Source organism: Arvicanthis niloticus, chromosome 26 (genome assembly GCF_011762505.2).
Source record: "Arvicanthis niloticus isolate mArvNil1 chromosome 26, mArvNil1.pat.X, whole genome shotgun sequence".
NCBI classification, from domain to species: Eukaryota; Metazoa; Chordata; class Mammalia; order Rodentia; family Muridae; genus Arvicanthis; species Arvicanthis niloticus.
Genome location: NC_133434.1, coordinates 12523739 through 12535948, shown reverse-complemented (window position 1 = coordinate 12535948; position 12210 = coordinate 12523739). Strand labels below are relative to the sequence as shown.

The window sequence follows — 12210 nt, the reverse complement described above, 5'->3', positions numbered from 1 at the left end:
CATTTGATAGAAAGGGTCTTGGTAGGCCGTTGACCCTCATTGGGTCAGGTAGATGTATCTGTGAAAGAGTGATTTACACTCCTGAGAAAGGTTGCAAGCAGTAGACCTTGAAATCCCTAAAGATAAGACGTTTGTGGGTAGATGAGCACTTGAACGAGGCTGAGCTGAGGTTGAGGAGAAAAGATCAGATCTTTGCAGAAGCCACAGCAGCTTGATAAATCACAAGTGTCAGATAAGAGTGAAACTGCTAGTGCTTGATTCCTTTTTGTTTTTAAGTTGGGGGGGCGGTAAGAAGATAGACCCAGGGCTCAGTAACTGCCCTATCCTCGAATGCAGTTAGGTTGCATCACATGTTACTAGCTTGCCTGTTGTAAACACCTATCAGAAAAGATCTAACTAGCTTGTGGGTTCTGTCCAGTTGAAAACAAAATTTATCTGAAGCAGATAATATAAATTCTAGTCTTTTTTTTTTTTTTTTTTTTTTTTTTTTTTTTTTTTGTTTGTTTGTTTCTTCTCTCCTAAATGCAAAGGATTGAACCTGGACCTTGCGAGTGTACAAGGCAGATGCTGTACAGCTGAGCAACCGGCTCTCCACCAGGAGGGATTTACTCCTCCATTCCCACCCTGGTTACTTTGAGACAGGGTCTCACTGTGTCTGAGACTAGCCTGAAACTTCCCCTTATAGCCCAGGCTGGCCTAGAATTTACTATAACCCTTTTGTCTCAGTCTCCTGAGTTAACTGGAATTGCAGATATTTGCTATCGTGTTTTGCTAGAGTTATTTATTTTTTCTATTTTGAATGTGCTCATATTGTAGCCCAGCCCTGGCCTATATGTATTCTGAGGTAGTTTTGGATATGTAGACTTTGAAAGAGCTTGTCCTGGTCTGCTTTCTACCTCTGCTCTTCTGGCTAAGCCTCTCACGAGATAGATATAGTAACTTCTTCCTGAGGAGTGCTTGAATTTCTAAAGGAATCAGGTACTACGCATGGCTCCCTTAATAACCTGACTGCTATCTTTGTAGTTTCCTACTCTTTTGGCTTTGTTGGGTTAGATTTGGCAGTTCCATCTTACTAAAAAATTTTTTTCATATCATTTTTCCCCTTACTGTAACAGATTAATCAGGTATAATGCAGAAGAATATCAGTCTGTTCTCTTTAGAAGGTTTCTGGTGACTAAGTTCAGTGTAAAAGCCTCTTTTGGTTTATATGCAGATTGTTTTATTCCTACTAAATGTTTAGATTTCTTATGGAATTGTTCAAATCATAAGGGCAGGAGAGATAGCTCAGGGAGTAAAAGCTTTAGTGCTGACTAGACACTATAGCACATGCCTTTAATCCCAGCACTTGGGAGGGAGAGGCAGCCTGGTCTATAGAGTGAGTTCCAGGACAGCCAGGGCTACACAGAGAAACCCTGTCTCGAAAAACCAAACAACAACTTGAGTGCTGGAGGGTGGTGGAAGCAGAAAGAACTCAGGGGCTTACAGCCAGGCCAATTTAAAGGTTCAGTGACAGACCCTGGGTACACACCTGCATACACACACACACACACACACACACACACTCACACACACTCACATACACACACACACTCACACACTCACGTGTGTGGGGAACAGGCCCCAATTATAATGTGCATGTATACAAATGAGACTTTAAGTGAGCACTCTTACAGCATGCACAAGGCCCTGGGTTCAATCGTTCAATCTCTAGTCAATCGTCTTATATTGTTCTTTGTTTATTTTTCCAGCACTAGTGTGACTAGAATATTGTAGTTTGCTTTAAAAATCAACTTAAGTCATTAAGTAGCAAAACTTAAAAAAAAAAAAATTATTTGCCAGCTCTTATAAACTAGGTTCTCTCTAATTTTAGCAGGTAAGAAGAAAGATATACATTGAAATACAATGCAACATGTCAAGGATTTAATAGAGATGTAATGTAGTTTTGCCTCTTGGATTGCATCAGAGGTGAGACAGAAAATGTTCATCTGAACTAGATGTTGAAGGATGAGTAGGAATAGTCTAGGCCAGTGGTTCTTAACCTGTGGTTCACTACCCTACCCCTTGGGGGTGTTCAACGACCCTTTCACAGGGGTCATATATCAAATATCCTGCATATCAGATATTTACATTAGGATTCATAACAGTAGTAAAATTACAATTACTGAGTAGCAATGAAAATGATTTTATCCTTGGGGGTCATCCCAACATGAACTGTATTAAAAGTTCACAGCATTAGGAAGTTGAGAACCACTGGTGTAGGCAGAGGAGTCAGCCTCGTGCTAGTAAGAACCTGCTGCCGACTGTGTGTTCAAAGAATGTGGGAAGTCCGGTTTGGCTAGAATTACAGGAGCTAGATGAGGGAAGTACATGGGAGTCAGATTGTAAAGATCAGTTTAACTCTAGACTGCCTCTTACAGAGAATCAGGCGTCTACAGCAGTTTCTACCTTTAAAAAAAGAGCAATCAATTATATATATATATTGGGGCTGAGTCAGGCTCTTGCTGTATTGTTCAGGCTGCTCCAGATTTTGGGGTTCAAGTGGTCCTTCTGTTTCCCTTCCCCGGGGAAACTGAAAATATAAGCGTGCCACTGTACACATCTAAATACATTAAACAGAATTTTAAATGCATTTATTTTTATGTGTACGCGCAGGTGAACATGCAAGCATGCATAGTGTAGTGTGTGTCTGTGTGTAGACTGGAGAGAGTTTTGCTGGAGTTGGCTCTCTCCTTCCACCAGTTGGACTCTAGGGATGAGCTCAGGTCATCAGGCGAGGCAGCAAGCCGGGAGCTTCGAGGCTTTCGTTACCCACGGAGCCAGCTTGTCAGCCCTAAGAGCATGTTTTTATAATGAAATGGAAGCTGCACTTTCCAGTCTTCGTACAGCACACTGAATAGTGTTTGCTGTGCTCCCTTTAATAACTGTCTTAATTGCTGTGCATGAGACTCCATGACCACAGCAACTCTTATAAAGGAAAATATTTAATTGGGGCCAGCTTATGGTTTCAGAGTCCATTACCTTCGTGGTGGGAAGCATGGCAGCATGTAGGCAGGTGTGGTGCAAGAGAAGGGGCTGAGAGCTCTACATCCAGGTTGTCAGGCTGCACTGGCCTGGTTTAAGCATTTGAGAATTTAAAGCCCACCCCCCTAGTGACTCACTTCCTCCAACAAAGCTGCCTACTCCAACAAGGCCCCACCTCTTAATAGTGCTACTTCCTATGAGGCTATGGTGGCCATTTTCTCTCAGATCACTACAATGACTGAGAGCCAGTATAGTATACTGGCTAAGTAGTTAAACTCTAAAGGCAACTTGTAGGTTTTAATCTTTTCTTAGCCACCTTTTTAGCTACGTTATTTCTATTTCCTCATCCAGTGGCTGAAATAATAATGCTTTCATTGTGGATTGTCCAGAGCTCTTTCCTCTACACTTTTGGAGAAGAGTCTCATGGACCGTAGGCTGGCCTTGAACTCACCACAGAGTAGAGAATGACTTGACTGTCATCTCTCATCTCTGCTCCTTCTGCCTCCACCTCTGGAGTCACAGGCATGCAGCATCACACCATGTTATGTGTGCTGGGATCTAATCTAGCCAAGGACTGTGCATGCTCTACCAAGGAGCTACACCCTCAGCCCCAACTTTTATTGTCTTAATTATGGTTTTTATTATAGAGTAAACATGGATTATTATATTGGGTTGTATATCATTAATATGTAACACCACATGAAGCATGTGATTTGACCTAAAATAAGTATTTTCATATGCATTTTCAATGACTAAATATCAATGTATACTATATATTATAAATGAGTACCTTTACTATTAATTTCTATTAATTTCTGTCTCAAAATGTGAGTCATAGGCTTTTGGTTTGTGCTTTGACTGCTTCCAGACTTCTCTGGTTTTGTTTTTATCTTTTATGTGTATGGGTGTTTCCCCTGCATGTATGTCTGTATACTATAGGTATACATTGCCCACAATGGCCAGAGAAGGATGTTGCATCCACCTCTGGAACTGGAGCTACAGTTGTGAGCCACCATGTGCTGGGAATTGGACCCATGTCCTCTGGAAGGACAGCCAGTGCTCTTAACCACTGAGCCCTCTCTCTAGCCCCAGACTTTTAAAAACAAAATTAAACACATTTGACTCATAACTACAGAGCTCTGTGATGATTGGTTTTTTAATCATCTTTATACAAACTAGAGTCATCTGTCTGGAACGAGGAAACCTCAGTTAAGAAAATTGTCTTTATCAGATAGGCTGCTTCTGGAGCATTTTCTTGATTAATGTGGGAAGGCCCCACCTACCTACTTTGGTCAGTACCATCCCTGGGCAGATGGTCCTGAATTGCTTTTTTTTTTTTTTTTAAAAAAAAAGCAAGCTGAGCAAGTCAGTAGGCAGCACTCCCCATGGCCTCTTCAGTTCCCGCCCTGACTTGTCTCGCTCATGGACTGTAACTGTGGCTCTCAAACTTCACAATGCTTCAGCCCTTTAATACATTTGCTCATGTTGTGGGGAAACCTCCCCCAACCATAGAATTGTTTTTGTTGTCATTTCATAACTGTAATTTTGCTACTGTCATGCCTTATGATATAACTATTTTTGGAGACAGAGCTTTGTCAGAGTGGTCATGGCCCACAGGTTGAGAACCAACCACTGGACTATAAAGTGGAAGGCAAAATAAACATTTTACAGAGGTTCTCCTGCCTCTGCCTCCTCCTAGGTGCTGGGATCTAGGGCGTGTGCCATTATACCTGGCTTTTTTCTTTTTCATCATCCCAGCACGACAGGAAAGCTCCTTTAAAGTGGACAGCTCCTTCCATTTGGTTGTCCTTATAAAGTCATACAGCTGCCGCAACAGTTTAACTTGGGAACATTTTCAGTGCTCCAAAAGGAAATCCTATAGCCATTAACAATTGTTGTCAAGCTTGCCTCTAGCCCAGTCACTAATAGTTATTTCTGTGTCTGTAGATTGAACTGATAACAGACATTTTATATAAAATACATTTCATGTAAGTGGAGCTGTATAATGTTTATGACCATTACTTAGTATCTGCTTTCTTTAATTTAGTGTGGTTTTATAATTTGTCCATATTTATACCATGTATCCATACTTTCTTTTGGGGGAGGGGAGAAAAGCTAGCTGAGACAGGTGCACTGTAGCCTAGGTTGTCCCAGAACTTGCTATATAGCCCAGGTTGGTCTTGAGTGTTCAAATCAAATATCCCACAGCCTCTTGAGGACTGGGACTACAGGTGTGAGCTCTCGTGCCCGCTACTTCATTCATTTTGATAGTTAACTTTGCTCTGTGTGAATATTTTGTTTATAGATATTTGAACTTACGGTTTTTAGCTATTATAAGTAATATTGCTGTGAACACTTGTGTACAGATTTTTGCATGCTGTTTTCAGTTCTCTGTGCTACATCCTGGGAGGGGAACTGCTGAGTTATAGAGCAATTGGTGTTTAACTTTTTGAGGAAGCTTCAGACTGTTTGCACAGCGGCCTCAGCATACGCTCTGCTAGCAGTGGAGGAGTGTCCAAGGCTCCCCAGCACGGGTTACTTGTAGCCATTCTGCAGGGTGGAAAGCAGTTATCTGGAGGTTTTCAGTACATTTCCCTAGTGAATCATCTTTTCATGTGCCTGGCCATCTTTGAAGAAAGACCTATTTAAATCCTTTGCTTTTACTTATGTATCCATGTATAGTATGTGGTCCCTGGAGGGAGTTAGATTCCCTAGAGCTAGAGTTATGAGGCCGTTGGGAGCCATCTTGAGGAGGCTGACCAGACTCAGGTCCTCTGTATGAGCAGGAGGCGCCATTAACCAAGGAGCGCTCTCTCTCTCTCTCTCTCTCTCTCTCTCTCTCTCTCTCTCTCTCTGTCTGTCTCTCTCTCTCTGTCTCTCTCTGTCTGTCTCTCTCTCTCTCTCTCTCTCTCTCTCTCTCTCTCTCTCTCTCTCTCTCTCTCTGGCTCCTTGTTCTTTTGAGACATCTTAAAACTAAATATGAAGATGAGGATGACTTTGAGCTCTTGATCTTCCTGACCTACCTCCCAAGTTGTACACACACAAACTCTCCCCCCCCCCCCCAAGTTACTGTCTTTTTGTTGTTTGCTTGTTTTAAGAAGGGCTCTCCTATGTAAATCAGGGTGGCCTGAATGCTGGAATTAAAGGTGTAAGTCACCACATGCCTGACCGTAGCTTTTTGTCTTTATTGTTTCAGTACTGGAGACTCCATGGTTCTTAGGCCTTCTGCTCGCTTTAAAATTGTGTTCGTCTTTAACTATTGAATTGTAAATACTCTTTGGCTACTGAACTAGTATCCTATTATCTATGCTGAGAGAAATGATTTGTAAGATTTTGTTCTCATTCTGTATGTCTTTTCACTTTAATAATAGCTTTTGAGGAAACAAAATATTTAAGCTTTGATGAAGTCTAATAGTACTTTGTACTTTTAGACTGTGCTGTAGGCCAGGCAGGTGTAGTGCTGCATGCTTACTATCCAGCATTCTGGGAGCTGTGACAGGGTCATGACTGTGAAGTCAAAGCCAAACTGGACGTCTAAGACAGCCTGTGCAACAGAGCCCTTGTCTCCAAACTTCCTTCCTTCCACATTACCTAATTCAAGGTTTCTCTGAGTGACAGTCCTGGCTGTCCTGGAACGCTATCTCTAGTCTAGGTTGGCCTCGAACTCATGGAGATTCTCCTGACTCTGCCTTCTGAGTTCTGGGATCAAGGGCTGTGTTTGTTGTTGTTTTCACTTATTAGTTGTGTCTTTTCTTACTAGTTTTAGCTCTGTGTTTGTTTGGTTATGAGTTCATTTATTTATTGTAGGTTTTCCTTTATGAAGTAAAGGTCCAGATTCATACCTGGACATACACATATCCTTCTGTTAAAGTACTATTTGTTTAAAAAGACTGTCCTTTCTTTGTTCTTGGCAAAAGTAAATTGATCATAATGTAAGGGTTTCTGTGCAGACTTCGAATTCTGTTATTAACTACACACGTGTCCTGAATCTGGTGTCATACTAGCTTATATTATTGTGCCTTTGTAGAATTTTGAAATCATCAAATGTGAGTTGGGGCCATATATATGACTCAGCAGTTGGGGGCCATGTTGCTCTTCCAGAGAACCAGGGTTAAATTCTCAGCACCCATATTGGGTGGCTCACAACTACCTCTAACTCCAGATCCAGGGTATATGACACCTTTTCTGGACTCTGTGGACAATGTACTTACTTACTACATGTATAAACACACACACACACATATATATATACACACACATACATAAAAAATTTTTAAACCAATAATTTGAAAAGTAAATACCCAATAATAGAATAGGCAGGGAGAGAAAAGGAAGAATATTCCATCAAAGAACATGGACTTCATCTATAACCTAGGATCAGACTGTCAGTCATGCAGAATTCTGATAAGTGTGCTTAATAAATAATTCAGTTTGCTTTTTAAGTTCTTGGAATTCACGACATGGGCCTTCTTTGCTTGCCTCTCTTTCCTTTCTCCAGTGACATTTTGTGGTTTTCGTTGTGCACATGATGTTTTAGGCCTACAGCACTGGCTATTTCTAGGCAGTTTCCCATCCAAGTCCTAATGGTTGAGCACATCTTTGAAACCTTCAGTTCACTGCTGTCACAGTTCAGGTCACTGCTGACACGGTTTTAGACTGTTCATTACTCATACACAGACATAAAATTGTTTCTTTACACATGGTTCTTGGGGTCTGCAGCTTTGCAGTTAGCAGTTGTTCAGTAGTTTTCTTGGGCGCAGAAAACGAGATCCATGCCATGTGCAGACAGATAGTTATGCATCATTTCCCATCCTTGTTATTTCTTTTTCTTTCCTAATTATGCTGACAGGGTTTCCTCTGGCTGAACCTGTGTTGAGTAGAAATGGCCAGCAAATCCTTCTTCCTGGTGTTAGAAGGCAGCTTTGTAATCTTTCACCTGTCAAGTAAGAGACTGGATTCTCTGAAATGTCTTTTCTTGGGTAAAGGAAGCTTTCCTCTACTTCTCCTTTCTGAGGTTTTGTTTGTTTGTTTTTATTTTAACTCCTAAAGGGTTTTATAGACTTGTGCTTCATCCTTTCTTGATTTTCCTTGAGGAATGAGAGAGTTTTAGTGAAGGGAAATGCATTACAAGGGTCTTGATCAAAAACTAGTCTGAAGAGCTTACACCAAGGTAGAAATTTGTCTCCCCGTGGAATCTCAGAAAGATGTAAGCCTCAGGTACAGCTAACTGCAGGACTGAAATGTTGCCAGGGCCCTCAGGTCTCCGTGTGTTACTTCCACTCTCTCAGTGTACATTAGATCTACATTGCAGTAAAATGGTGTTCTCTTTCTTAGGAGCTGCTGCCAGAGCAAGGGGCCTGACTCTCAGGAGAGTGGTCGCTGTTAATGCTGGCTTCTTACTACTGTCAGCAGCACCCTTCGTTACAGTTTCAGCATTGGTGAACTACAGAATGACTGATTATGCCTGAACAGAAACTGAAAGGGGCTGGTTATAGATGTAACTGCATCTAAAACTGGCTCATATTCATTATAGATTATACTTTTCTGTTAAGTTATTCTTACCTTTTTATGTTATCAAAATTTTGCTCCTGTATAATTTGGAAAAATTCAGACCTAACTAAAAGCCCATTTGCTAAGTGCTCAGTAGAAGGCTAAGGTAGTGTTGATTGCTTTGTGGTAGCACTGCTCCAGGGACAAGACAGAGCAGGGTGACAGAGGAAACTGTCTTTTCTTTTTCTTTTGGTTTTTTGAGACAAGGTTTCTCTGTGTAGCCCTGGCTGTCCTGGAACTCACTCTGTAGACCAGGCTGGCTTTGAACTCAGAAATCTGCCTGCCTCTGCCTCCCAAGTCTCAGGATTAAAGCTGTGTGCCACCACTGCCCAGCAAAGCTGTCTTTTCCTAAGAATTTGCAAAGCAAGGTTTTGTTTTGGTCTCACAGGGTCTCACTATGTAGACCTTAGCTGGCCTGGAATTCACAGAGAACCGCCTGTCTCTGCCTCCTGAGTGTTGAGATTAAACGAGTGTTTCACCACAGCTGGCTCAAAGCACGTTCCTTACTCCAGTCTTGGCATTTTCCTCCAAATGAATGGTGATACTTCACAAACGGGATCATGTTTGCACATCTATAGCCCTTTGTTAGAACATGTTTCTTCAGAACATGTGCTAAATGCTACTGATAGATAATGAGCTACAGCTCTCTCTGTATTTAAGAGTTTAGCCTTGGTGAGAAACGGTATTTAGTTATATTGGGAACATTTTTCTTGCATTTTGGAGGTGTGGGACATGTGCCTGTGTCTTTTTAGTCACACAGAGAGATGATCATGACTGGCTTTTAGTGGAAGGAATAGAAGTGGGCAGAATTTGTTGTTTAAAGGTAGCATACCAAGTCTAGTGGCTTGGACAGGTATCTGAGAGGGAATAAGTGGAAAATACAGTGTAAGCCTCTGAGGTTTCAAACAAGGGCAGAGCTTGTGACCTGGTTGGTATTTCACAATGACGTATCAGTTGCTGTCCGTACACCAGATAAAGGTTTGTGACAGTGGCAATAATGGAAGTAGACAAGGGAGGAGGAAGTTGAAAGAAAAACAGATAAGAAATGGATTAGAGCTAAAATTAATAAGAATGGACATATCAGGAAGTGGAGTGTAGAGAAAGATGATAGAAGAATTGGAAATGGCTTCTAGTGTCACTAACTCTGGTGACCATGCCACGTTTATTATAGCAGAGAACTCAGGATATAAGTACAGGAAGAAGTGAAGAGTTTCATTTGAGAGTTGTTTATTTTTTGTGACAGGGTCTCAATGTGTAGCGTTGGTTGGCCTTGAATTTCCAGAGATCCGCCTGCCTTTGCTTCCTAGAGAGTTGAGATGAAAGGCATACACTATCACATCTAGCCAAATTTGAAATTTTATGAACCATTTAAAGAGAGGCTAAATAAACAGTTGTCGATGTGATTGGGCTTTAGGACTCGGAGGGAAGACTGAGAATAGAGAAAGAAATTGGGTCCAAGGGGTCTCTTAAATTCATGAGAGCAGACAGTTTTATCTGAAAGAAGGAGAGCTGGAGAGAGGGTCCAGTTGGCCGAATTCAGCCCCTACTCTCTATGGAAAGGGCCATGGAAAAGGCCTCGGGCTGGGGAATTATAGACATCCAGATCCTAATGAGAGACTGTCTCAAAAAATGAGATGGATGAGCTGGGCTTGGTGTTGGGTGCTTTTAATCACGATACTCAGGAGACAGGGCTTCTCTGTGCGTTGCAGGCCAGTCTGGGCTACATAAAAAGGAAGGAAGGGGAAGGTAAAGGAAAAAGAAAAGAGAGATGGATCCCAAGGAACAACATTTGAGGTTGGTCACATACAGGTTTAAAGTATTTATATGGACCTATATTCCTAGATAGTAACTTGGCCAGGAAGCTCATGAAAGAGGTGTGTGTGTCATAGTCAACTGTTAGGGAAATGTAAATCAAAACCACAGTGAGGTACTATTTCACACCCATTAGGATGTGCATCATCAGAAAAGGAAAGTAATAAATACTGATGAGGACATAGAGACTAGAATCATGCTTCATTAATGGATATGAAAAACTGTGTGGCCATATAGAAAAGTTTAGCATTTCCTCAAAGAGTAGAACAGAGAGTTAGCGTATTATCTTCTAACTTTCTTAGACATATATATTTCTAAGAACTGTAAGCAGGAGTGGGATCAGATATTTGTATATCCATGTTCATTGCAGCAGTGTTTGTGACAAGCAGAAGTGGGACACAGTCCACATTTATCAGCAGAGATAAATGGACAAACGAAATGTTGATATACAGTTACACTATGCCTTGGTGTTTATCCAAGCTTCTGAAGTAGGCATTCACAGATATTCTCGAGCATAACGTTCACTGCAGTACCATCAATAGCTAGTTATGGAGCAAGCCCAGGGGTCAAACAACAGGAAATAATAAAAGTGTGCCTTTTGCACAGCGAAACATTTTCAACCATAAAGAAGAATGAAGTTCTGTCATTTTAAGAAAAATGAATGCAAATGAAAGCAGTATTATTAATAAGTGAGCTAAGCCAATTACAGAGAGCCATACACATATCATTGTTTTCTCTTGTTTGTGTTCCTAGATTTTTATATAGTCGCATAAAGTCATGTGCATAGATACTAAATGACGAAAGTGAGACTGTCTAAGGAAGTGGTGGGGTCTAGTGGGAGGGCTGAGAAAAAGGAGGGGGGTGAGGATGGGGTGGTTAACATATTGTATAGAATTCTAAGAAAGTTAAATTTGTATACTCTGTATACACATGCGCGCGTGTACACACACACACACACACCCCTCAGCAGTTGGTTCTTTCCTACCTTGTGGGGTCCAGAGATCTGAGGCCAAACTCAGGTCTTGTGCACAGGCATCTCTGTCCAGGCCATCTCATTGGCTTGGAAAGTTTAAATACTCACCTATAGGAAGGGGCAAAATTCAAATACAAGCTACAACACAGATTAATTATAAAGACATTTTGCTGGTTGAAAGAAACCAGATACAAAAGGATGTTTTATGATTTTACTTATGAGATATTTGGAATGTGAAAGTTTTATAGACAGGTATAATAGAGTTATTGGGAACTAAAAGGAGGGGGAAGATGGTTACTGCTTAAGGGTCATACAGCCAGGATAGATGAAAAGTTCTGGAAATGGGGCCATGGAAGCACAGTCCTGAAATTCTGGCAGTTAACGTGCTGAGGCAGGAATGTCATTGCAAGTGCAAAGCCAGTGTGCACTTCAAGGCTAGGGCCTGTCCTAACAAACAAATCATCGCCGTCATTGTAGCGCCCACCTGTGGTCTCACTCTGGAGGACCAGATACACTGAAGGTCATTCTCTACTAGATAGCAGGTTTTAGCCCAGCCTGGGATACATTACATGATGTTCTGTCTCAAAACGATAAGGATGGGGGAATATAGTCAAATGCATATATACATGTATAAAATTATCCAAGAGAAAGCAATATGAAAGAAAAAGGAAACGTAAATAAATCTGGAAATGGGTAGTGGTGATGGTTATGTGACATTGTTGATGTTGTGTGCTGGAAATGGCTCCGATGGTTTTAAGAAAAAAGGCCCTTTAAAAAAAGCTTGTGTCACTGTTGCATTGTTGCGTTGCGTAAGTACTTTCCTAAGGTCGGCCATGTTGCAACAGACCTTGGTG

The 12210-nt window shown here is 41.4% G+C and overlaps 1 protein-coding gene across 1 annotated transcript in view; it reads left to right on the top strand.

The window, feature by feature from the left end:
* Cbl (Cbl proto-oncogene) overlaps positions 1 to 12210 on the top strand; it is an 89655-nt gene that overhangs the window by 28729 nt on the left and 48716 nt on the right. The window lies entirely within an intron of this gene.